The following is a 22708-nucleotide window of genomic DNA, read 5'->3' on the forward strand; positions in this document are numbered from 1 at the left end:
GGGAAAAGTGATATTTATTACAGAAGATGAAGTAGGTCAGCAGGTAGATGGGGGTGGAGCCCAGAGAGAGAGCGAGAGATGAAAACAAGGAGATTGAGGAAAGCAGGCTATCACAAAAAAGGTGATAATAAAGGCTAAGAGTAGGGGAGAATGGGGCGAGCTGCACTGAAAGTGCAATTATGCACTGTACAAGATTTCAAATAGCTGACATGAGTGTCCACGACATTTCTCCATCGCACATTGCGAAAGCAACAGAGCACATTGTCTCCTACTCTGTGTAATGAGTGAAAGCAAACTGATTGACTTGGATCTTCCACCAAGCAGAAACCACTGTTGAGTTGTTGCACTGCTAGTTCTTCTCTGCACTCTGATAACTGGTCTGCATTTCCACTGAGCCTGGTTTCTTCAGAAGTGTAGATTATAGAATCCCCACAAGATGTTCCTTGTGATTCTGCATGTAGGTTTGCTCGTTGAGCTGGAGGGTTCATTTCCAAATGTTTTATCACCCTACTAAGTAACATCTTCAGTGGGCCTCCAGGCAAAGCACTGCTGATAATTCCTGCTTCCTAATTGTATGTTTGGGTTTCTTTGGGTTGGTGATGTAATCTCCTGTGGTCATGTCGTTTCCTGTTCTTTTTCTCAGGGGTGGTAGATGGGGTCTAACTCGATGTGTTTGTTGATAGAGTTCTGGTTGGAATGCCATGCTTCCAAGAATTCTCATGTGTGTCTCTGTTAGGATGTGTTGTTCTAGTAAAAGTGAATGTCCACCCTCATTCGTATGTAAGGATACTAGTGAGAGAGGGTCATGTTGTTTTGTTTCACTAGTATCCTTGCATACGAATGAGGAAGGACACCATTTTGACTGGGATAACACATCCATCCTAGGACAAGCCAAACAGAGAGAGACACAAGACTTCCTAGAAGTATGGCATTCCAACCGGAACTCTATCAACAAACACAAGAGTTAGAAGACCTCATCTACCACCCCTGAGAAAAAGAACCGAAAATGACATCACCAACCGAAACAACGTATAAGTAGAAAGCAGGAATTGTCAGCAGTGCTTCGTCTGGAGGCCCACTGAAGATGTTACCTAGTAGGGTGATAAAACGTTTGGAAATTAACCTTGCAGCTCAGTGAACAAACCTACATTCGGAACCTCAACCTAAGCTACAAATCTTCTCAAAACTTGCTATGTTCCTTGTGGTGCTAGAGTAACAGGGTGGGGGAATACAAGTCAGACCTTTGTAAGGGTCACTGGACTTGAAGCAGTAACTGTTTTTTCTCTACAAATGCTATCAAGACCTGCTGAATAACTCCATCAATTTCTGCTTATGCAATAGCTGCTGCTCCAAGCTAAGCTGAAAGATCCAATGTTAATGGATGGGTGAACAAGTGAGATGCCATTGTAGTAAAGTGGTAGGGTGGTAAGTGAATGGGTTGCGATTCAGGAAGGCTGGGATTGTAATTGTTTTTCTTGTTCACTCATTACTTTCGATGCCACTTCTGATTCTTTAAATTTTGATTTCCAAGGCTAATCATTACCCATTCCTTTGTCTTCCCAACTTTTTTTTTACTCTCTTGGCTGCATCTTCACTTATTGTTTACTCCTCCTCCACCCCATGTTCAGAATATATGCCAGTCTTTACCTAGTCACATTTATTCCTGAAAAAGGGTGACTGGATCTGAAATGTTTAATTCTGTTTTCTCTTTACAGATGTTGCCAGAGCTAAGTTTTTTGATAGCAACTTGTTTGTTTCCATCTGTTGCGATAATAGGCTAAGGAGTATGTGAGAATAGGTGACTGTGCTAATAGGAACATGTCATAGCAGGACTGAGTGTGGCATGGGTGAAAAACATTAAAGGTTGGAATTAAGCTCTAGAATTATTGAACTCACTGTTATGTATTGGATGCCACAGAGTTGCCAAATGAAAAATAAGATGCTGTTGTTTGAGCTTGTGTTGAGATTTGCTGAAACACTGTAGCAGGCCTGTCACACAAATCTTGGGATGGGTACAATGTGGTGTTGAAGTGGCAGGTAACTGGAAGCTCAGACAGACAGAATGTAGGTGTTCTGTCAGCAGTCACCCAGTTTGCATTTTGTTTCCCTAATGTACAGGAGACCACGCTGTGAACAGTGAATACAGAATACTAGATTGAAGTGCAGGTAAATTGCTGCTTCACCTTGGGGCTTCGAATGCTGAGGAGATAAATCAGCAGATGTTACGCATTCTGCGGCTTGGGAAAGTGCTAAGGCAGTACTGGGAGTGGAGGAGTGAACAAGAGTAACCTGGAGAGGATGGTCCCTGTAGAATGCCGACAAGGGGAGGAGAATATGCCTGGTCATGGTATTCTGTTTATGACTGAAATGACAGCTTACAATCCTTTTTAGATGTGGAAGCTGGCATGTTGTTCAGTGAGGACCAGAGGGATCCTATCATTGTTGAATCCAAAAGTCTTTTATTCTTATAAGAAGCAAGTGGGTAACTAGAGAAAGATTGTCCACTAAAGGATAAGGAAGGAAGGCTGTGTCGAACCTGAGAAAATGGGTGAGATTCTGAATGATTACTTTGCATCAGTGTTCACTGAGGAGAGGGACATGATGAATGTTGAGATTAGAGATAGAAGTTTGATTACTCTGGATCACGTTGTCATAAGTAGGGAATATGTGTTGGGTAGGCCAGAGGTTATTAAGGTGGACAGATCCCCAGGACCGGATGGGATCTATCCCAGGTTGCTGAGAGACGCGAGAGAGAAAATGACTGGGGCCCTGACATATATCTTTGTGGCATCCTTAAACACAGGTGAGCTGCCGAAGGACTAGAGGGTTGCTTATGTTGTCCCCCTGTACAAGAAGGGCAGTAGGGATATTCCGGGTAACTACAGACCAGTGAGCCTGACGTCAGCGGTGGGAAAGATGGAGAAGATACTGAGGGATAAAATCTATTTATATTTGGAAAAGAACGGGCTTATCAATGATGGGCAACATGGTTTTGTGCAGGGTAGATCGTGCCTTACCAACTTAATAGAGTTCTTTGAGGAAGTGACCAAGTTGATAGATGAAGGGCTGTAGATGTCATATACATGGACTTTAGTAAGGTGTTTGATAAAGTTCCCCATGGTAAAACTAATGGAGAAAGTGAAGTCACAGGGTGTGCAGGGTGTTCTAGCTAGGTAGATAAAGAATTGGTTAAGCAACAGGAGACAGTAGTAGAAGGGAGTTTCTCGAAATGGAAAAAGGTAACCAGTGGTGTTCCACAGGGGTCAGTGTTGGGGCCACTGTTTGTAACATATAAATGATCTGAAAGATGGCATTGTTAGTATGATCAGCAAGTTTGCAGATGACACAAAGATTGGTGGAATAGCAGAAAGCATAGGGGACTGTTAAAGAATACAGGAGAATATGGACTGGTGAGTTGGGTGGAGAAGTGGCAGATGGAGTTCAATCCAGGCAAATATGAGGTGATGCATTTTGGGAAGTCTAATTCTAGTGCAAATTATACAGTAAGTGGAAGAGCCTTGGGAAAAGTTAATGAGCAGAGAGACCTGGGAGTTCAGGTACATTGTACCCTGAAAGTTGCCGCACAGGTGGTCCTGCACAGGTAACGTCCTGGCTTCCTCTGCACTCCATGGCAGTGAATTCCACAGGTCCACCACACACTGGCTGAAGAAATGTCTCCTCATTTCTGTTTTAAATTGACCCCTATCTAATTCTAAGACTGCGCCCACGGGTCCTAGTATCCCTGCCTGACAGAAACAAATTCCCAGCCATGCATTATCTTTTAAGTTTCTATTAGATCTCCCCTCAACCTTCTAAACTCTAATGAATACAATTCCAGGATCCTCAGCCATTCATTGTATATTAGGCCTACCATTCCAGGAATCATCCGTGTGAATCTCTGCTAGACATGCTCTAGTGCCAGTGTCCTTCCTGAGGTGTGGGGCCCAAAACTGGACACAGTATTCTAAATGCTGCCTAATCAGCGAGCAAACTTACTTATATGACATGTTTTCTGAACACCGTGTTCTTTCTTTTTTGTCTCTCTTATTGTAGACTGAAATGGGAAAAGGACTGTTTAAAAGCTAAGGATTGTGGAAGGGATTGCAACATTTTTCAAAGCCAGTGTTCTCGAATGATTAGTATGGGAGAGATAAATGTAAGCGTATGTTGCACCCATCAGCTCAAGATCTTTGCAGAGCTGAAAATGTTTATAATTATATATCATTGCTTAGTGGATTGTATATGTATTTATTGCATTGTTGTGTAAGAGTTAGTCCAGTTCTTTTGACAATTTAATAATTTACATTGTTCCCACTGAGAGTAGCAGCATTTATTATGTTTGCTTACATTGTAGGAAAAACTTCATCAAAAGCAGAACAGCAACTAACTTGATTTAAAAAAAACTTAACATTTCCAGGAAGTCTACAGATTGTGGAACTGAATTATTTAAACGCTTTTGACAGTATGAATAAGTTCCTCTAGTTTCATGGTTGAGTTCTGTGTACTTATTTTTCATGTCAAGTGGTATCAAGTAGCGTGCTTATAAAGATACCCCTTGTTTCTTTCCCATTAGAGCTGCACAGCATTTAATGCCACATCCTTGCTGACTTAATAAACTTGCTTAATATCCCTGAGCATCTCTCTTGTTTTTGCAGCTTATTTCCAAACTTAATTTGCGTCAGCAAATCTGTATACGTTATACTCCAGTAGTAATAGCTGAAGCTTGAGCACTGCTCCTTATAGATATCCACTGGTTACACCCTACCAAGCTATAAATCTTCCTTTTTTTTTAAAAACACAAAAATACAGAACTGCACATGCTGGAAATCTGAAACAAATACAAATTGCTCAGCAGGTCTGGCAACATCTGTGGAGAGAAAGCAGAGTTAACATTTTGGATCCAGTGACTGTTCTTCAGAACTAATTGTAGCTGGAAAAAGGTTGGAATGTATGGGATTATGGTGTCCCACCCAGACCCATTCTCCTCCCATTCTATCTCTAACCCTGCATTTACTATGGCTAATCTACTTTGCCTGTACATCTGGACACTGCAGAGCAATTTTGTGGCCAACCCACACATCTTTGGACAGTGGGACAAAACTGAAGCCGGTGCAGACGGAGAATGTGCAAACTCCACACTCAGTCAAGGCTGGCATCAAACCCAGGTCCCTGACAGTGTGAGGCAACAGTGCTAACCACTGTGCTGCTCTTATATGATGAAGGTGGAGTAGGAGTAGGGGGATTGGCATAAACAATAAGTGAAGATGGATCCCAGAGAGAGTGGTTATTGGGTAGATAAAGAAATGGGTGAAGGTCAGCCTTGGAGAATCAGTAGGTACAAATGTTCCCCATTAGTATCTGACAATGGATTGATTGTAGTGGCAGCCCATGTGATGACAAAGTCTGGTGTGTTGCAGTTGGGGTAAGGACATAGGAAAAGTTACTTAAACCCTAAAAGTACTGAACTGGATATTGAGTCCTGAAGGCTGCAGAGACCAAAAGCAGAAAGTTAGATGCTGTTCTTCTGGCTTGTGCTGAGTTTTGCTGGAGCACCGCAGCAAGCCTGAGATAGAAGTGTTGGCCAGGGAACACAGTGGTGTGATGAAGTAGTAGACAGAAAAGATGAGTGAAATGATAATGTGGTGAAAAGAGTAGGTTCTGGTTTGTAGGACTCTGGCATTAGTACTGGGGAAGTTGCACAATGCAAACATAGATGTTGGAGAAATGGCAGGTCTGGCAGTACCTGTGGAGAAAGAAACAAAGTTAACATTTCAAATCCAATTTGACTCTTGGATTGTTAGCTCAAATTGTTAACTCTGTTTCTCTCTCCACAGACGCTGCCAAACCTGCCTGCTTCGGCACTTTGTTTGTTTTGGAATTCCAGCATTTGTAGCATTTTGTTTTTATTTGGGTGCTGTGCAGTTGGCATGGTCTGTACCTGAACCATGCTGGATCAGTACTGTGGCAAACTGGGGAAGTAGAGAGGACTTCAAACTAAGCAGTGCGAAAGTGCAAGGCATAAGTTTGGGTAATGCCATTGAATGTCAAATGATTAGATTCTCTGTTGTTGAAGATGGCCATTGTCTGGCACATCTGTGGAGCGAATGTTATTTGCCACTTGTCAACCCAAACCTGGATAGTGTTCAGGTCTTACTGAAGCAAGCCAAGACCAAATGCAGCAAATCTGGATATTACAAATATGATAAAACAAAACCGAAGATTCTGTATCTATGTCTCGCATTCATAACAAAGCAAATTAATTTATAGCACAATTGAAATTAATGATCTGATAGCTATTGTGGGGACATGGCTTTGTGGTAAGGATTGTTTTTTGAATATTCAGAAGAATCAAGAAACTGATTAACTTCTAAAAACACTGTTCAAGATGGATGGCATTGGTGCAATAGTTAGTGAAGGCCTTGGTTTAGGAGGTCTGGATGGAGAATTGGTTTGGGTGGAGCTGAGGAATAGTAGGTGAGACATCACTAGAGTGAGTATCGCCACAATATAGGATGAATTACACACATTTGAGGCTTACAGTAAAAGAACATTGATAATTGTGAATGATCATAATCTGTATATGACCACAAAAAAATCAGACTGGTAGTAATAGCCTGGATGAGGCGTTTGTCAAATCCTTTTGAAATTTAGTTAAACATCACACAACACCAGGTTATAGTCCAACAGGTTTAATTGGAAGCACACTAGCTTTCGCAGCGACGCTCCTTCTTCAGGTGGTAGTGGAGGGTTCAATCCTGTATGTTAGGATTGAGCCCTCCACTACCACCTGATGGAGCGTTGCTCCGAAAGCTAGTGTGCTTCCAATTAAACCTGTTGGACTATAACCTGGTGTTGTGATTTTTTTTTTTTAAACTTTGTATGCCCCAGTCCAACACTGGCATCTCCAAATCATGACTACTTTTGAAATTTAGTGCACCTCCAGTGAGTATGAATGCTGAGCTAACTGAAGTGAACCTGCCTAGTTGGTCCGGGGGAAAGATCAATAGAAACAGTGGCAGACATGAAGGGAATATTTCTAAATACTCAGGCTAAGTATGTTCCAACTATAAAGAAGAAATTTGAAGGGAAAGACTTGCCATCCATGGATAACTAAAGGATTCAAGGAAAGCATCAAACTTGAGGACAAAGTCTATAGTTGCACTAAGATGAGTAGCAAATCAGTTTATTATACTGAATATGAAGAATGATTTACAGCCACTTCCTGCCAATCAGGAGAAAGAAATTACTATGAGAGGAAGGTAGATAAATGTAAACACAGGTATTTAAAAATGGAATAGGTAAGTAGTGACTGTTACTCGTGTGAAATGGAGAGTTAACAGTAGTTACTGAAAACAGAAGCTAAATACTTGTTCATTTGGTCTACCATTTCCTTACCTATTTTAACTCCCTCAACCTTGTTTTGAATGTTCACTTATTGCCAAATATTCCCTGATCCATCAAGCACTTCTGTTATATCCCCTTCTAATTGTTATGCCTAAGGCTACCTTTATGCGATAGTCATAGAAAATTATGTAATAAGAAATAGTGTTTCAGTGACTTGAAAACTGGCCTTGATACCTTTTTTGATATTGGTCTATGCTTGTGCCAATGTATTTCATTTTGTACAAATGTCCTTCATGAAACAGCTTGAATAGAGTGAGATCTCTTTATCAAGCGTTGTCAGGCAGTATTTCAAGGAAAGCATGATTAATATTTGGAAATATCTGGAGTGAACAGTGTGAGATTGTCTATGGTTTCTATGATGGAATGAATTGAATATACTCTATTTTATTTTTCTGTGTGAACCTTTTGAACTTGTGCAGTGGTAGTGTCTATCCCTGGACCAGGAGGCCCAGGTTCAAGTCGCACCTGATCCATCTCTGAACAAGTTGATTAGAAACATAGGTGAACTTTTTAAAATATCTGAACTAATGCAAGGTGGTTTGCACCCAGTGACTAGTTTAGAAAGTATCTTGAGGTATTAAAGCATTATTTAAAAACATCGATTCAAGAGAAGAATGGGTGATGTTTTTTATTTTTACATGGGATGCAGGTGTCACTGTCACATCAAATATTTGTTGCCTGCTCCTAACCACCCTTGATCTGATAGTTTGCTAGACTGTGTTTCAGAGGGCATTTAAGAGTCAACCACACTGATGTGGGCCTGGAGTCGCATGTTGGCCAGTCCAGGTAAGGATGTCCGATTTCCTTCCCTAAAGGGTGTAAGTGAAGCTGATGGGTTTTTAAAACATTTGATAGTTGTCATAATCGCCATTAATGACATTAGCTTTCAATTCTCTCCTTCAGTTTCAGATTACATTAATGTTAAATTCAACCAGCTGCCATTATGGGATTTTACACCCTCTGAGATTTAGCATGGTCCTTTTTAAATTATTAGTCTATTGACATTACTGCTGCACTACCTTAAAAGTGGGCTAATTCAGGTCTAGTTGCTTTCAGAAGGATAGCAGTGGTGATGAAAGATTGCAAGTTGGCTTATTCTTGCACAGTCTAGTACTCAGGAAGCTGCACCAGATACCTTATGGTGGGCACAACCAAACTACTGTAATTGCTGGAAATCTGAAATGAAACCATAAATTCCTGGAAATAATGCCAGGTAGCACCTCTGGAGAGAAACACAAATGCTTCAGACAGATCTTTTTATTTGAACCAGCTTAATCTACGCAAGCGATTGTAGCTCTAATATTGCGCATATTCCAAGTTTTTTATCCAAATAACCTTCATCGCCTTGGTCTTTATTGATTTTAACATTTTTAAATGTTTTTAAGAGGAAACTGTATTTCCAAATGTGAGAGGGCAGTATTTTGTTCGGATAATTGATTATTCAATTAATTGATTCAATGCCTCTTCTCTGGGGCTCGGAGTTTTCTGAAGTCTCCTTTTTCCTCGCTCTGCCTGCCTTGCTCCCTCTCTCTGTCTCAGGGTTTGTTTCTGAGCAGACACTTTCGTGCAGCATTGTTGAAGCCTCCCACCCCATCAGTTCATTGGGATTGACATAGCGAGCCCTTGCTAAGCCTGCTCCCTGTTTAGGAGACTAGGCAGCAGCACACCATGCATGAAACCTGCCCCCACCCCTCTCCAGGGCAGCCAGACTAGACACAGAGCTGCTACCTTTTGGGGTAAGTCTCAAAATAGCGCGCGCGCACACATGCGCAGCCACACCCAACTTTCTATTGTGACATTTTGACAAGTCCCACATTTGCTCTATACAGGGTGATGTTGGAGAGATTCCATAGGCGAGGGAGGTTTGGGGTACACCCCTGTGTAGAACTCCAGGGAAGATGTGGGGAGAGAGGGTGGGAGGTCAGTCATTTCGAGATGGTGCCTGTGCTCCCATCAATGTCCAGGACTGTTCTCAGCAGCATTTGAGTAAACCAAAATCATTTTTAATCACTAAACAAAAGATGCAATCAATGTTGGATTCACCTCTTTGTAGTGTTTCTATTGGGACCTTGGGATCGTCAGATAATCCGAACTTTGGATAATTGATATTCAGATAATTGAGGTTCCTTTGTATCAGGTGGCTTTATCCTAGCGAGATAAACAATGGGAAGCTGACCAATTTGTGTTGGTTTATTACACAGTTATATTCAACTTTATTCCAAAAATATATTTAATGCCTAATACATTTTGTGGTGTTAACCTGTAATGTTTTCTGGAATTGACAGTGGAATCACCATACTTTCAAGCTTGGCATGCTCCTATGCAATGTTTTAATAGAATGGATAGGGCCGTTTGCACTCTTAAAATATTATGAAACTAGGAAAGTGTTTCACGATCAAGCCTTCCTGGATCACAGTGGAATGATTGAACACTTAGCAGAGGAAATATAATTTGCAGAAGTGTGTAATGTTTCAGTTTGTGAAGGAGTACAGAATAAAGTATAAAATTCCATTGGGTCTACAGGAACAGGACAGAGCAGGTACAAATAAATCATTGGAGGGCAGGGCACGTTGAGAACATGATTTCAAAAGGATATGGGATCCTGAACTTTGTAAATGGAGGCATTGATTGCAAACGCATGGAAGTTATGATGAACCTTTTGAAAATACTGTTTGGCCTGAAAAGGAATATTGGATCCAATTTGGAGCATTGCACTTTGGAAGAATAAGGCTTTAACAGAGCAACAAAGGCTTGAGAATTATTCCTGGGAAATGGGACGAAAAGGCTTGTGCAGAGTAGATGAGAGATTATTCCTTTTGTAATGGTCAACAACAAGACAGGACAATCAGTTTAATGATAAGGAAAATCAAACAGGATGTGTGGGAAAGATCTTCTAATGCAGGAAGTGGTTAGAACCTGAAATGCACTCATGAGAGAAGGTGATGGAGGCAAATTCCATCTTGGCTTTCGAAAGGCAATTGAAGAAAGTAAGTTGCACGACTGCAGAGAAAGGGGAGGTATGTTGTGTTAGATCTCTGCGAGAGCAGAGTCATCAAGTCATGTGCTGAACTCCTTCATGATTTCATGTTGTGTAATGATTGTAATCATTTCACTCAAATCATCAAATAATGTTCAGCTACTATTTTAATCTCAATTTTATTCTGGTTTTCCTGAAATTACTAATCCCCGCATGCTGCAAGTACCTCTGCCATCTGTTCTGTCTTTAGTATTTGAGGAACAGAATTGTCTCAGTCTATGTAGGTCCTAATTTATAAAAGTTGTATTTTTGCATTTATTACAATGATCTGACTTTGAATCTGCTATATAAATGGCTGATTGGGAAGATGAAATTTAGAGCACTTCCTTTCCTAAGCATGATGAAGGAGAGCGCTCCAAAAGCTAGTGCTTCCAAATAAACCTGTTGGACTATAACTTGGTGTTGATTTTTAACTTTCCTAAGCATGGCCATTCTTGCTTTGATCATTGCAACTAGCCTGTTTTGCTTTACACAGGATGCTGGAGAAAGACTTGGAAGTTGCTTTAATTGATTGGCCTAGATTCTAGTTAAGCCTTTGGGGTTGTTGTAAACAATATAATCTAAACCCTTTGATTAGTTGTCCATAATTATTGTAGTTTTGTCTACTCTAACTTTGAATTTGTGCAGTAAAGTTGAGCATTCACACAGAGGCATAGTCTTTTAAGCTGAAGTTCACATTTATACCAATAAGAAAATCTCTAACTCTTATATCCACTATTCACTTATTTTGAGGAAGAAAATGTAACAAGAAACTTTGATTACATCCAGTTTGGTTGAGGGACAGATGTTGTTGATCTAGCAAGAGACTTCCCCTGCTCTTCAAAACATTCTGCATCATTTTTATACTTTTTAGGGTAGCAGAAGAAATCACTGTTCTTTAGTATCACTTTAAAAAATGACATCTAACAGTACAGCTCCACCTCAGTACCTAATGCTCCCACAATTGTGCCTTCCAATTAAAATAAAAATCTTGAAAAAAAGCATATTGTTTGTTATCCACAGATTTTAGGAGATTAGATTGAGATATCTCTCCTAATGATTAGGATGAGTCACTCATGCATTACAATATTGCCTCCATTTACAAAGCTCAGGATCAGAATCATCTTCTTAACCTGCCCTGCCACTTTCAATGATTTATTTGACTACATGTACCTGCTCTATGTTCCTGTAGCCCATTTAGAATACTATCCTTTCCATATTGGAAGACTTGCACCTCCTGTTAGGCTAATTCATTCACTCTATGCAAAGAATTACACTTTAGCTCATGTTACAATTCAGAAAAACAGGAATATATTCTGTCTTGTACTTGCAGACACATACATTCCAGTACATGTAACCCAACACTTTTATTGTAGGCTATACGTTTAGAGTTACTTGAGAACTGAAACATGGAAAACACCCATACTGGCCCATATTGGTGCTTTTCCTTTGTCAATTGGAGTCTTCGCCTAGTTTGCCTTTCTGCTTCAGTAATTCTTTTTCCTTCAATTTATTTAATCTATTCTTTAATGTTATAAATATCTGTTCTCTATGCTATGTTTCTTCTATCCTGTTTGGAGCTCATTTGCTTACAATGGTGACTCAAGAATTTAAGTGGCAATTTTAAAGTAGAAATAGCATTTAATTATTTGAGTCTTTATTGTTTCAGCAATTGATAAGGATGTTTATAGTCAGAACACAAGCTTTTTTGCAAATGATGTAGTGATGGTATGCCTTATACTTCTCCTCTTCTAGAGTTGTACAGCATGGCAAAAGACCCTTTGGTCCAACTCTTCCATGTTGACCAGATATCCTAAATTAAGCTAGTCCCATTTGTCAACATTTGCCCCATATCCCTTCCTATTCATGCATCCATCTGGATGTCTTTTTTTAAATGTTGTAATCACACCAGCCTCCACCACCACCTCAGGCAGCTCATTGCATACATGCAACACCCTCTGCAGTGAAGAAGATTCCCCTTGGGTCCCTTTTAAATCTTTCCTCGCTCGCCTTAAACCTATGTCCTCTCGGACTTCCCTACTCTGAGAAAGAGACTTTGATAATTCGACCTATCTGTGCCCCTCATGATTTCATCAACCTTCATAAGGTCACTTCTCAATCTTGGACGATTTAGGGAAAACAACCACAGCATATTCAGCCTCTTTATAACACAAACCCTTCAATTCCAGCAAAATACTTAAATCTTTTCTGTTCTCCAAATTTAGCAACATCATTCCTATAGCAGGGCGACAAGATTTGAATGCACTGTTTCAAAAGTGGCCTAACCAATGTCTTGTACAGCCGCAATATGACATACCAACTCCTATACTCGATGCACTGACCAATAAACATACCAAATGCTGCCTTCACCATTCTGCCTATGACTCCACTTGCATGGAACTGTGAACCTGCAACCCTAGGATTCTTTGGTTGGCAGCAATCCATTAACTGTATAAGACCTCCCCAGGTTCGCTCTACCAAAATGCAACACCTCATTAATGTAGGTTACATTCCATCTGCCACTCAGCAGCCCATCTGATCAAGGTACTGTTGCATTCTGAGAAGTTTCTTCACCATCCACTACACTACTAATTTTGTCATCTATAAACTTATGAGCCATTCTTCCTATATTCAAATCCACACCATTTACATAAATGACAAAAGCATTGATCCTTGCAACACACTGCTGGTAACAGGCCTCCAAGTCTGGAAAGTAATCCTCCATCATCACCTTCTGTCTCCTGCCTTCAAGCAAATTTTCATCCAAATCTCTTCCTTACTAACCAATCTACCACGCAGGACCTTGTTGAAAGCCTTGCTGAAGTCCATATAGACAATGTCCAATGCTCTGCCCTCATCAGTCTTCTTTGGCACTTCTTCAGATAACTCACTCAAGTGACTGAGACATGATTTCCCATGCCCAAAGCCATGTTGACTGTCCCTAATCAGTACTTGCCTTTCCGAATACATGTAAATCCTGTCCCTCAATCTCCAATAACCTGCCCACCACTGACTGCAGGCTCACCAGTCTGTAGTTCCCTGGCTTTTCTTAACCACCTTTCTTAAATAAAGGCATCACATTAGCTATGGGTGAGCTGCTGGAAGACTGAAAGGTGCATATTGATGATACAAATATCTCTGCAAGGCGCCCAGCAATCGCTTCCCACAAGTTCTGCGATACATCTGGTCAGGTGCCAAGGATTTATCCATCTTTAAATATTTTGGTTTACTCAGCAGCTCCTGCTCTGTAATATGATACTTTTCAAGATAACCACTTATTGCACCAAGTTCTCTCGCTTCCATTTCCTTCTCCATAGTAAATTCTGACATGAATACTTGTTTAGTATCTCACCCATCTTCTGTGGTTCCACTCATCGAATACTTTGATATCTTTAAGGGGCCTTGTTCTCTCCCTAGTTACTTTTTTGCCTTTTGTGTATTTGTAGAATCTCTTTGATTCTCCTTAACCCTATTTGCCAAAGCTATTTCATGCCCCCTTTTTGCCCTTTTGATTTCATTCAAGTATATTCCTACTGCCCTTGTACTCCCTGAGGGATTCACTTGATCCCAACTATCTATACGTCTATGCCTCCCTATTTCTTGACCTAGTATCTCTAGTCATCCAACATTCCTAATATCTACCACCTTTGCCTTTCACATTAATAGCAACATAGAGCCTCCGGACTCTTATGATTTTTTTTTTTTGTTTTTTTTTTGAAGGCTTCCCACTTTCCTTCTGTCCCTTTACCTGCAGATAGGCTGTCCCAATCAGCTTTTGAAAGTTCTTGCCGAATACCATCAAAATTGGCCTTACTCCAGTTTAGAACTTTTAAACAAGGTCTATCCTTTTCCATAACTATTTTAAAACTAAAAGAATTATGATCACTGGCCTCAAAGTGCTCCCCCACTGACACCTCAGTCACTTGCCCTGCCTTATTTCCCAAGTTTTGCACATTCTGGAATATTCATATACTGAATATGAAAGTTATCTTCTACATACTTAACAAATTCCTTGCCATCCAAGACCTTGTGGCAGTCCCAGTCTGTTTGGAAAATTATATTTCCCCCACCCTATTCTTTACAGATGTGAGATTCCCTTACAAGTTTGCTTCTCAATTTCCTGCTAACTACTGGGGGGGGGGGTGCTTACAGTATAATCCCAGTGAGGTGACACCACATACAGTTCACTCTTGTGGTTCACTGAAGTTTCTATATTTGTATTGACTGCTGTTTTGTATGGGTAGCTTTTGTAGAGGAAGAGAAACCAGATGGAATAAATGAGGAAAGACCAGTTTAAACTGTTACACTACAGGTTGTAAAGAATGTCTGCATAAAGATGGTATATTAAATATTAATGGTTACTTTCACCTGAAGACCAATTATTTTGGCAATTTTGGGTTTAAAAAAAAGTCCAAGTGATGCCTAGATCAATTATCTAGCTCAAAGCCAAATGTACACTAGTCTAAACGAGGTATCATTCGTTGATTGAAGACCCAGATTATGTGGTGAGTTGTGAATGCTGTTTGTTGTAATAATATTCAACAGAATGTTTGTTTGCATATACAATGCAATTTGCAGTACTAACAAGCTGAAGCGTTGTGGAGGGGATCTAAATGAACAGGACAAGCATTGGTTAAGAAGAAAGCTAATCAGATAAGTGGTTGAGACACACACACCTTATTCCTTAAGTGTAATGTAGAACAGCTAAGTTCACTGTCTTGTTGCGTAATGAAGGTAGGAAGTGATCTAAATTAATAAATTTTAAATCTTCTACAGGATTTAAGATCTTTAGTGTTGTGATCTTGGGTAAGAAGGGAAATTATACTATCGTGTTAGGAACTGGCAACTTTTTTCTTTTGAAGTAGATAAGTAGACAAGTTTTATTAAGGTGATAAAAAACTCAAGATTTTCATTATGTGCATTTGCAATGCCAAGGCATCCAAGGACGTGGATTAAATGCTAGAAAGTGGGAGCTGTATAATTTAGGTACTTGTTCTTGACTGGCACAGAAGTATTGGGCCAAAGGGCCTTTTTTCTGTGCTGTAGACCTGTATGATTCAATGGCTGTAAGATTCCATAATTCTGAACTTAACTCTACAAAGTTAGAAAAGTAAAACAACATGCAATAAATATGCAACTTAACATCCAAAATGACATGAGGTAAATATGGGTGAATAGTTGAGCTGTGGTTGAACTTCCCATAAAATACCAGATCCCATCAGAGTAGGTCCCAGGGATATCCCCGCAACTTGCCCAGGCAGGAGTGACACTGGGGCACCATATCCACATAATACTTTGCCTCCTTCACAAGGGTTTTCACCTCTTTTTTTTTTTTGTTTTGAAGACCTAGCTTTGGAACTCCCTTAAGTTACTGTCTTGGACAGTCTCATTGCCTACTTGCATTCTGGTGGTTTAATCTCTTCAACTGAGACAATATTCCAGTGGATTTACAATGAAATACTCTGGCACTTATGGGCACAATTGTAGCCCTTAAGTAAATGCTAACTTCCCTCTTCTGGCACCAATCCGGGTTCATCTCCACTTCAGTTTTGTCAGTTGCATCAAGCAAAAGCTGTCATAGTATTTGCTTCTCCCCTACTCTCTCCTGCACTGTACAGTTGACTCCCAATGCTTCATTTTAGCCTGAATTCTTTTCTAGCATCCCATGACTTCTCCTGCAAGGTGCTATCACATGGCTCCTGAGACATCTTCCTGATGACCAACTACACCACCTTCTCAGCAGTATGGTGTCTAATGAAACCTCCTCCTTCTCTGCATCTAACTCACTAGCCTGTTACAAGATTCCCTCTTTAAGCTGTCTTAACCAGAGTTCTTTGGTTGGTTTTCCCACCAACAGTGCCACTTGGCAGTGTAATTGTCAAGGTGACTGAACCCTTTGTTGCGAAGAACAATTAGGAGTGTTGGATATCTCCTTTGGTCTCTGCTTGTGTTTTAAAAAAATAAGTTTGAGTTTAACTAGTGAGCTTTTTAAGAAGCAAATGTTCAGTGTCCGAGATTGGTAGTAAATATATCGTAATAAGCTGTTCAGAAATTCTCTTGTACTTGACATAAACCTGACCTATTTCTGTTTAGTGAGTATCTAGTGAGTAGGAATTCTTGGGCATCATGTATTTTGGAGCTGAATCTCTTGATTAGATGTTTATGTATCAACATCGTCATTAGAGATGTAGAGCATGGAAACAGACCCTTCGGTCCAACCCGTCCATGCCGACCACATGTCCCAACCCAATCTAGTCCCACTTGCCAACACCTGGCCCATATCCCTCCAAACCCTTCCTATTCATATCCCTATCCAAATGCCGCTTAAATGTTGCAATTGTACCAGCCTCCTCCACTTCCTCTGGCAGCTCATTCCATACATATACCACTCTGTGTGGAAAAAGTTGCCCCATAGTTCTCTTATATCTTTCCCCTCTTGCCCTAGACTTATGCCCTCTCATTCTGGACTCCCTGACCCCAGAGAAAAGACTTTGCCTATTTACCCTCTCCATGCCCCTCATAATTTTGTTAACCTCTATAAGGTCACCCCTCAGCCTCTGTTCCAGGGAAAACAGCCCCAGCCTGAAGAGAAAATCAGATTTCAAATTCTGCAGTTTCAGCATTGTCACCTGACATTTCTATCTAATGTGGTCTTTAATCAAACTGAGTTATTAAATTTATGACAAAATTCAGGCCAATGTATTAGGGGAGAGACCTAGCAGACCTAGACTTAATTCAGTGCAAATAGACAAGTACCTACAGGTAGATACAGTATCTACAAACTGAATACTCAGTTTCCCTGAACTTCAGAGACTAATTTTGATCTCTAGTGTACCTCAGTTTTGGGTGGTAGAGGTCACAATGTCTGGAAATCTGTGCCATATTCTTGTTTGTGAGCCCTACGGCTGGGGTTGGAATTAAGTTCCTGTTTCAAGAAAATGTTGGCTTCACCGACCTGTGTAAAAGTGGGTGGCGAAGGGCACCATGCTCTTTTGAGCCCAGCAACATGCTGATCGCCAAGACTTCATTACAACCATGGACACCTGGCAGGAAAGAGATCGTGAGCTGATGTGCAGATGATATCAGAGTTAAAAGCCTACGGAGATTCCAAGCTAGTATTTTGGGGACTTTGAAAATATGACCATTTTCTTCAATGTGAGCTGTTTAGTTGGTATCAGAAGATTCACCAGTCGGGATCTTCAAAGACTCTGCTGCATGATGATGGGCAGGATAGCTGAGAGGCAGTTTGTCTGCCCATACATATTTGTATCTTCACATCTAAGGCAGAGTAATTGTTGTGGCATAAATTGCATTATAGAGGTGTTTCTTTCCAGAGGATATTATGTAAGAGGCTTCCCCAGTTTGTCACAATGTGATGTTAATGCCTGCCTGGTCACCTTGAAATGCCTACTCCTATTTGGTGCTGTACATGCTCTTGCATAAGTAAAAAGAAATGCCAGCTGGATTGGTCAGGAGTTAGCATTGCCTATAGGAATTCATCACCAGGATGCCAGCAACCATTGTTTGGCAGAGCTTGAAGAAATGTGGTAGTGTAGGAAACTGCCTTTGCAGAATGTAAGTTAGCGGCAGGTAGATGTAAGTTGGAAGGTGTATTTGTAAATCAGCTGCCTAAGGATTATTGCTCTTAGTTGGAATGGCAACTTTAGTTAGCATGAAGCTATACAAAAACTACTTGGGGAAAATACAAGAGTATATTTGAGATTTAATAGAATATATTTTTCAGGCATCTAGTTTTACCACAGCATTTCCAAAAAAAAAATCTCCTGACATTTTCCAGGGAACTGAGTATCCTAACAAGGCCAAAGCTTTTCCTGAGGTTACTAGGACACATGGTTAGACATTTCAAAGTACTTTTCCAAGTTCTAGTAATAGAACTCGCTCGAGTAATAAATGTTCTCAAGAAAAGATCTTTTTCACATTGGCTCTTTTCAAATCGTAATCTTGAGAATGTCTTTTGTGATATTTTGAAATTACACTTATGATCTGAACCTGTGAAGCATTAAAACTAGAGGGTAAAGGGGAACGGAGTCTCTGCCTTTATCATGTGGATATGAAAACTAATATTTTGTACAATACAGAATTTGCCCAGATATCAAGATAAATGATGTTCAATAACTGCTGCTTAAAAAGCATTTGAAATGGAGATAAGGTGGATTTGTTATGACTGCAGCTGATATTACAAGCATGTCAGTTCTCAGAAGCCTGGTTTGACAGACCACATTTTGATCTGTTTTGGTTTTAATGAACTGTTCATTTGCTGAAGCATAAACATACAATGCAGTAGACATTGCTATTACAAAAAATCTGAAGTTTGCTAACAAATTATTATAACACAGAATAAACCAAAATATCATCTTGTAAAATAAATTCAGTTCTTAAACCTAAATTCTTACATAAAAGTATATTTCCATTAATCTCAAAATACTCCTTTTATAAATTGAAAATATAAACAATTTTTGGTTAATACTTAAAATGCACCCTGATACAGAATCAAGAACATCATTCAAAATATTATCTTACACCTTTGGTAGATTTAAGTCACTTGTAACTTCAACTTTTAGTCTAGAGCTGCAGATAGGTCTAAGAAGAGGCTGTTGTACACTTGAGCTTAAATGCACTCAACTTAAAGTAGCCTCTTCAGGGATTTATCTCAACACTTTTTTGGTCTGAGACTAACACTAACTCATTACTCTAAGGTAACCTAGTTCCTTCCCTTCTCAGGAGCATGAGTCTGTACAACCATCCTGTTCTAAGGATTTCATAGGATTGCTCGAAACAAAATAAAACTGAAACCAAAGTCTTCCACTCTAACCTATGGGTATTTCATTTAAGCTATGAAAACAAGTGCCAGAAGTCTTGGAAAAACCTTAAGGTCCCCTTATTTACCTGGGTTGAAAAAGAAAGCTAAATAAAAATTCCATTAGTGGTGCGCAAAAATGCATTCATGTGCTTCAAAAACTGTTTTAAAAGAAATCACATTGGCTACAAAAATACTTTTAAGTTCTGGTGCACAAAATCCACAGGTTACTAACTCAAAACCAGGTACCCAAACTTGAAATGTTTATGTATATATATTATAATTTACATCATAGGGTCAAAACATCAGAAAGTATGCTCCTGCAGTGGTTTATACAAGTTGACTTTCTGCTTCTGATTTTAAAGAAAATGAAGTTAAGTTTACTCTTTAAACCTTCTGAAACCTGGCAGGTTTTATGCAGAATCGGTGTTTACCTTTACATTATCTCTTGGAATCCTGTATACCTGAGAAAGCTTGTAGCCTTAGATGTTACACATCTGCTAAGGAAATGCAGGAAACCGCTTGACCATGGTGGGGGAGATGGCATTTGTTCAGAAGAATTTGGGGACTTCTGTTCTTAGTGTCAATGGATCAGTGTAAATAAGGTGATGGCATTTATTCACTTGTGGAATGTATGGCAGTACTTCCTTTTCAAACTGGGGGCTGGATGATTACGCATATTTCACAGTAGGATGTCTGATAACTTAAAATTCTGGTTACATCGAAGACGCTTAACAAAACTCATACTCAATAGAAAAGAAAAGCGGAGTAGAATATGCATGTAATAGAACAATCCTGATACGCTTTTCATGTATACCACACTGAGCAGAATTGAATTTATGAAGCTCAGCTCCCTCATCTTGACTGTTCTGGACAGTGAATGTCTCATTACCCTTTACAAGCTAGGAAAACACGAAGGCTAAAACTGGCATAGTAAGGAAGTTGGAAGATGTTCATGTGAGAGAAAACATTCTTCTGTAAATTACATTCACTGACTGAAGGGTTCAAGGGAAACAGACAGGACAGATGCTAATGGAAAGATTAACTCTTTGTGGTCTGATTTGAGTGAATACTGTCTTTTCATGGATTGAACGTTTGTATTGTTCCCTGGAGCTTGAGATCCAGGAATGTTTTAAATTTAATTTGCATTCTGGGAATCTAGGGTTTTCTTAAAAAGAGAAGCCATTTTGTAGGACAATGATACTTGACATGTTAGCTGAGCAAGGTTACCTCATGACCTTTCCACATAGTTTAGACTAGTCCCTCGTTTAGAAGGGAAGCAATTGGCCATTTGGGCCTGTCTGGATCAAGGTTTCCCACTTTGATTTGGAGATGCCGGTGTTGGACTGGGGTGTACAAAGTTTAAAAGTCGCACAACACAAGGTTATAGTCCAACTGGATTAATTGGAAGCACACGAGCTTTCGGAGCGTCGCTCCTCCACTATCGCCTGATGAAGGAGCAGCGCTTTGAAAGCTAGTATGCTTCCAATTAAACCTGTTGGGCTATAACCTTGTGTTGTGTTTTTTAACTTCCCACTTTGATGTTCATGCTTAATTAATCAAGCGTACACAGACCTGTCAGAGTTTCTCTTCCTCGGCAAACTTTTGCCATTTTATGGCTGTTCATCTGATTAAGGATATGTGGCATTTTTGTAATTTTTAAGTCTGTATAAACACAGCTTGTTTGCAGCAATAAGAGTAGCCTGAGTGAGCTCTTGGGGGTAAGAGTTGGTGCTGCTACTCTGCTCAAGGTTTTAGAACCTTAGCTCAAGCTGACTTGTAAGTATCGATGTTATAGTGTAATATAAATGTAATTTAAATTAAACTGTCTGTAAGAGTTTTATATTCCAGACTAACACAGAGTACAATCTCCGGGACGAACCAAGAGGCTTAAGGTCGAGCCCATCAGCGAATAGGTACGTTAACACACCTATTGGCTAACATTTAATGAAACTCCTGGTTGACATGTGGACAAATCAGCTCCCAGCAAACAAAACCAACTTGAGCCACCTGCAGCACACAAAAGGCATGCCAAACTGGTAAAGCTTCAGCAAATGTATTGTGTATGCACAACGGCATAAATATTCTATAATGGCCAGCTATTCCAATGGATTTAACAAAGTCTTGCTATAGCCAGTCTCATTGAATGGGAGGATGAGGCAGTTGAACACCCCTCCCCAAGCCAGAAAATAATTACAAAATTATGATTTTAAATGTGTGGCTGAAGCTTTTTCACCAATCTTCAGTCAGCAATATCAGGTGGATGATCCATCTTGGCCTCCTAGTGAGGCACCAGCATCCAAGCTTATAGTTCTAAGTTAATTTGACTCACCTGAGATATCAAGAAATAACTAAAGTTGTTGGAGACAGTAAAAGCTATGGATCCTGATAGTGGTAACACTGAAGTCCTATTTCAAAACTAGCACAAACTTGATCAAGTTGTTCCAGCTACAGTGCTGTTTACCCAACAATGTGAAAAATAGTCCAGGCATGTCCTGACTGAAAAACAGGCTAATTATTGCATCATCAGCAAAGTGAAAGGTATAGTTGACAAAGTTATAAAACACCCTTGCTCACCAATAACCTGCCTGCTTTTCTTTTTCACTCGTTCATGGGATATGGGTGTCACTGTCTGGGCTCATGTTTATTTCCCATTTTAAATTGCCCCTTGATCTGAATGGCTTGCGAGAACCATTTCAGGTGGCAGTTGAGTCATGTTGCTCTGAGTCTGGAGTCACGTGTAGTTGATAACCAGTAAGAACAACATATCTCGATACCCAAAGAGAATGTAGGTCACAATAGGCAAAAACAACCTTTGATTCTCTAAAACAAGTTAGACAGATTTTTACAATACTTTACCATGGTTAGGTGGTTGCATTTGAATTTGCCATGATGGCATTTAAACCGGTTTCCCCAGAACAGAGACCTGAGTCTCTGGATTACTAGTCCAGGGGTACGGTGGCTCAGTGGTTAACACTGCTGTCTCAGGTGAATTGGCCATGATAAATTGCCCATAGTGTTAGGTGCATTAGTCAGAGGTAAAATGTAGGGAATGAGTCTGGGTAGGTTACTCTTTGGTCGGTGTGGATCTGTTGGGCAGAAAGGCCTGTTTCCATGCTGTAGGGAATCTAATCAAATCCAGTGGCATTACTGCTGCTTCCCCTGTTGATATTCAGTTTAGGTTATGTCAGGACCACTTGACTTCAGACCTCATTGTAATCTTGGTCTAAAATGGCTGCTGACACTAACATTTTCGGTATCGTGGACAGTGAAGGTATGGGCTAAGGACTGGCAGATGGACTTTAATTTGGATAAATGTGAGATATTGCATTCTGGCAACATAAACAAGGGCAGGACTTGTACAAATAAAAGTAGTGCCTTGGGTGGTAATGTAGAATAGAGAGATGTAGGGATTCAGGTACGTAATTGAAGTTTGCATCTGGTGGACAAAAGTCTTTCAGCACACTTGC

General features: G+C 40.0%; 1 protein-coding gene across 4 annotated transcripts in view; it reads left to right on the plus strand.

Moving 5' to 3' along the window:
* Positions 1 to 22708, plus strand: part of cln8 (CLN8 transmembrane ER and ERGIC protein) — a 33769-nt gene that overhangs the window by 199 nt on the left and 10862 nt on the right. For 2 of the 4 annotated variants that reach the window (XM_043679068.1, XM_043679085.1), the window contains exon 2: positions 21090 to 21277. The gene's annotated coding sequence lies outside the window, so the exon portion shown is untranslated. Of the gene's footprint in view, positions 1 to 3940; positions 4157 to 21089; positions 21278 to 22708 lie in introns of those variants that run through there. The other 2 variants (XM_043679077.1, XM_043679093.1) reach the window with 2 other exon arrangements.

Source organism: Chiloscyllium plagiosum, chromosome 3 (assembly GCF_004010195.1).
Source record: "Chiloscyllium plagiosum isolate BGI_BamShark_2017 chromosome 3, ASM401019v2, whole genome shotgun sequence".
NCBI lineage: Eukaryota > Metazoa > Chordata > Chondrichthyes > Orectolobiformes > Hemiscylliidae > Chiloscyllium > Chiloscyllium plagiosum.